We start from the raw sequence: 5155 nt of genomic DNA, 5'->3' as shown, positions 1-5155 counted from the left end.
AGGAGGAGTAGCTCGGATTGGGGGCGGCGACGCCGATAGCGTACCTGTTGCAGCGTGAAGGTGGGAACTTTATGGGCCTATGAGGGCCTAGCTGGCCTATGGGCCCACGGGCCTGGATCCTCCTGCTATTGTGTCCGGTCGGCTACCGTAGTTGACGGTGGAGGTTGAGCCCTCACACGTGCTGACGGTGGTGCTGCCTCTAGTCCCGGCTCCTCGTCTTCGGTGTGCAGACCTTACTTCATGGTGTTGTGGCGAGACAGCGTGGAAGCTTCAAGACCATGTTGACGCAGGGTCGTGGTCGGTTTGGTCCGGAGTGCTCGAGGTAAAGGTTGGGATCGGGAGAAATCTAGGTCGGCTTGACCGACACCGACGTTGTGGCGCCTAAGGGTGCCGCCGTACCTTCCTGGACGGCGTCGGGGGCTACCCTTCCTCTCTCCTCGTCATGCACCGGGGGAAACCCTTGGCAGCAGCGTCGTCATCGTCGCATTCCTTCTTGGAGGTGTTGATTGGTACCGGGGCTTCGGAATCTAGGAGCTCAGTGGGAGATTTCCGATGGGCGCAGTGGTCGCGAGGCTTCTTTGCTTTTTGTCGATCCGCCGTTGTCGGCATTTGTTTCTTTTTGTTCTTTCTCTTTCGGTTCTTTTAGGCGTGTCTGTGCTACTTCTGCCCTAGCACCTTCGTTGGTTGTATCGGTTGGTTGCTTTGTAATACAAAGCGGGAGGAAACCCTTTTTTAAAAACGGTCCATGAAGCTTAAAACCCAATTGGATGGCAGGTTCCGGTTTTTTCTGGTCCGACCGCTGGTCTGGTCTGATTTTCTAAACTATGATTTCATGGCAGTGAGTGACAAGTCAATATCTTTAAGTATGCTTTTAATGTTATAAAATAGATCATTTATTGTCTCCTTGTTGTGTGATTAAAGCAAGAATACCATTGCAATCCAGCTCTTGGAACCACCCTGCAACGATGAATAAATTTAAATTTATAACAAAATTTGGTACAAAATACCGTAAAACTTGCTCGAGCTAATAATTTAAAGCCAATATACTTAAATAAAAGAACACCAACAATTTGAAGATTAGAAAGCACTGCAATGGTCATGTTACTCGTTTCTCAACCGCCACCTCGTGTTATTTTTAAATATATCCCTATCCGTCGTTTCTAGCCTTGTGCCCTTGTAGATGCCATTGTGCCCATCTTCACTCCACATATTAATGAAGTAACGGCCAAGTACGCAGTTATTATATGGGTGAGTATATAACTCTTACTCCCTCGGTCTGGTTTGGGTATATATGACACACTCCTATTTTTATTTTCGGTCTTCTATTTGACCAATGGAATATTTATTATATGCCACCAAAAACATATCATTAAATTCAAATATGAAAGAATTTTGAAGTGATATAAATTTTGTGGCATATAACTCATATTTCATTGGTAACATCGTAGACCTAAACATAGGCATGGGCCTTCTAAACCTGACTGGAGGGAGTTAAAGCTTGGAGTTTTTTCTGGATATGGATATGGCATCTCTACTACTTAAAAAGAATGTAAGATTTCTATTTCACCTTTCTTTCCACCACCCCTTCGTACAACCTTCCAACATATATAATAATCAATCACCTTAATTTACTTACCTTCTGCATTTTCAGAACCTAATCAAGGACCTACACCGCCGGAACATCCCAGGACTTTTCCTCAAGCTTGATATATCGTCAATTGGGCTTTCCTTCCTAAGGTTCTTCAGCACCCGGGGTTTGGCCAACATTGGCGGGACTGGATTTGCATGACCCTGGCATATTCATCATCTAGGATCCTACTGAATGGAAACCCGGGCAAGCCGTTCAGGCACAGGCAGGGCCTGCGTCAGGGAGATCCGGTGTCGCCGATGCTTTTCATTCTGGCAATAGACCCGTTGCAGCAGATTCTTCATCTCGCCTCTGAGCAGGGCATCCTCAAGCCCATCCGCGCTCGTTCCGCCAGATGTAGAATCTCTCTCTTTGCGGATGATGTAGGCATCTTTTCCAACCCTGATAAGGAGGAGTTGCGGGCGCTCTCGGCCATACTGAAAGCCTTTGGGGAGGATAGTGGCCTAATCACGAACCTGTCGAAGACCGAGGTTTTTCCGATACGGTGCGGGGACATTGACCTCCAGGACATACTCACCGTCTTCCCTGCCATGATTGCCAGCTTCCCGGGACGCTACCTCGGACTTCCATTGCACTATCGTCGGCTCCGAAGGGTTGACCTCCAACCTTTTATCGACAAGATTGCGGTAGACTGTCGGGTTGGAACGGAAAGCTACTAAATAAGCCCGGCAAGGTCGCTCTGGCTCAATCAGTTCTAACGGCTATGGCGACTTTCCACATCTCCGCTCTCAGCCTGCCGAAATGGATCCTGGGAAAGGTTGAGAAGATCATTCGCATGTTTCTATGGTAGAAAGAGGACGAAACGCTAACTTCTGGAGGGCACTCCCTTGTTAACTGGAAGACCGACTGTTGTCCAAGGAGGTTGGGCGGCTTGGGAATCGCGGACCATGAGCGTTTTGGCCCCGCCCTCCGCCTTCGCTGGCCCTGGTTACAATGGACGGACCCGGAGAGGCCATGGGTGGGCTCTGACCTGCCATGCGACCAGGCTGATATGAACCATTTTCGCGCAAGCACAACCATAACTTTGGGAGATGGCCGCAAGGCACTTTTCTGGCATGACAACTAGAGCGGAAGGGGCCCTCTAATACTACTTGCTCCGGAGCTTTACAAAATAGCTTCAAGGAAATATAGGACCGTGCATCACGAGTTGACAAATGATAACTGGATCAGAGTAGTCGCTAGCCTTCGATCCCTGCAACAACTGGGGGAATGTTTCACTCTATCGGGATAGATTAGCCAGACAGTTCTGCTGCCAGATCAGGACGACACAATCTCCTGGAACCTGACCACTAATGGAGCCTACTCTTCCGCATCGGCCTATGCGGCGCAGTTCTGTAGCTCACACCCAAGATTTGACTCTTCAAAGGTCTGGTCTGCTTATGCTGAGCCCAAGTGCAAATTCTTTGCGTGGCTAGTCCTGGATGGTAGAATCCTCACCGCAGATATGTTGGCTATTCGCGGTTGGCCACATGACCCAAGGTGTCAGCTATGTCTTCAGCAGCCAGAAACGGCAACCCATCTTTGCAAGGACTATCCCTTCGTGGTCGCTGTTTGAAACCAGGTAAACACCTGGGCAAACGAGGTTCTCGTCATAGTTTCTTGCCTGAGCCTGGCGTTATTTCTGACTGGTGGGTCAAGATGCTAGTAGATGAGCCATCCCAAGTGCGGAGGTGGAGGAGCGGTAGGATCATCTACACAATTTGGGCTATCTGGAAAGAGAGGAACAAATGCGTTTTCGCGGGTCAACGGATGACTCATCGCGAGGTTGCTCTACTAGCTTTCGAGGCCATTAAGCAACGGGATCTGGCTTTCGTTGGGGCCTTGCCATATGTCGGCATAGGCTGAGTATGTGCTAGGTAATTCACGAAAAGAATTTGATGAACATTTATTTACACAATCGCCTTATTATTGACAGGTAAATCACAAGCTACTACCCCCGCCCTGGTTTATTGGTCCCCATTGTATTTTGGCCAAATTTTGACCATAACTTTAACTAACAAAATATTCATGCATGTCACCAAAAATTATAGCATTGGAAACTATGTTCACATACTAATTCGACGATATAATTTTTGTTGACATGCATTAACATTTTGTTAGTTAAATATTTAGTCAAAATTTGGCGCAAATTACAAATAGGACCAATAAACCAGGACGGACGTAGTAATGTACTAGAATATTTATATCACGTTGCAACGCACGGGCATTGTTCTAGTCATTTGGGAAATAAATAGTGAGGAACATAGAGAAGTCGTGTTCCATTCAAACTCATAATTTGTTTTCCAAATACCAAAAAGTATGTCGTTAACACTACTAGGATGAGACAAATTATATTCTGCATGCGTGCAAAATACAACACACAACTTCGAGTCTGTGTTGGATGGTGGTGGTTCACCATCGTCACATAAACACCACATCTTACCAGTCCAACTACAATTTCCGCCATTCGCTGTTTGTAATCAAGCTAATCATTATTGTTGTGTTCCCTGATTCCCACAACTGTCCGCTTCCCACACAAATAATGTTGTAACCAGTTGTGTGTGTGCGTGTGTGTGTGTGTGTGTGTGTGTGAGAGAGAGAGAGAGAGAAAGAGAGAGATAGAGAGTATGAGGTAACGCGTCAAATCGACTATCTTACAGAAGTGTTTCTCTAAGAAATTAATGGATGGTCTTGTGCTTATGTGTACACAATATACTAAGTTTATTTAGGCATACATTGTGCTAACTTGGAAACATGTTGTACTCCTTCCTCCATCGCGAAAATATATATTTATTGTACTCCTTCCTTTCCTGGTTTGGGAAACTTCTTTCAAATCGATATTCAGAAGCCGACACGGACATCAATAGGCCATGGTGTGCACACCACAACCGTGGCCCAGATTATCCTGTTCATCATTATTATTGTGTGCCCTAAGTCAAACACAAATGTACTCCCTCCGTTTTTATTTACTGTGCATATTAGTTTTGGTCAAAGTCAAGCTTTACAAATTTGACAAAGTTTATAAACAAAAATATTAACATATACAATAACAAATCAATAGCATTAGGTACGTTGTTGAATGTACTTCCACATCATATAGATTTGTTATGCTAAATATTTGTATTTTATAAATTTAATCACACTTTACAAAGTTTGACTTCACACAACTCTAATATGCGGAGTGAATAAGAACGGAGGGAGTACTGCTCCACACTGTGTGGTGTGGGCCGGTTGATATAGATAGATAGAGAGAGAGAGTATTTATTTTGCACTCTATGGAACTAGTCGACATGGACAGTTGGCTTAATTTTCTAGTCTATGGAACTAGTCGATATGGACAGTTCGCTTAATTTTCTAGCCTATGAAACTAGTCTGGAGTAGATCTCTATGGAACTAGTCGATATGGACAGTTGGCTTAATTTTCTAGCCTATGACCCTGCAGGCTTTAAACAACACAACAAAGTACACGGTCGAATGATACATTATGATGAGGAGGCCCTCAAATAAAACAGATCTACAAACAATGGC

Source organism: Triticum dicoccoides, chromosome 7A (assembly GCF_002162155.2).
Source record: "Triticum dicoccoides isolate Atlit2015 ecotype Zavitan chromosome 7A, WEW_v2.0, whole genome shotgun sequence".
NCBI classification, from domain to species: domain Eukaryota; kingdom Viridiplantae; phylum Streptophyta; class Magnoliopsida; order Poales; family Poaceae; genus Triticum; species Triticum dicoccoides.
This window is presented reverse-complemented; position numbering follows the sequence as displayed.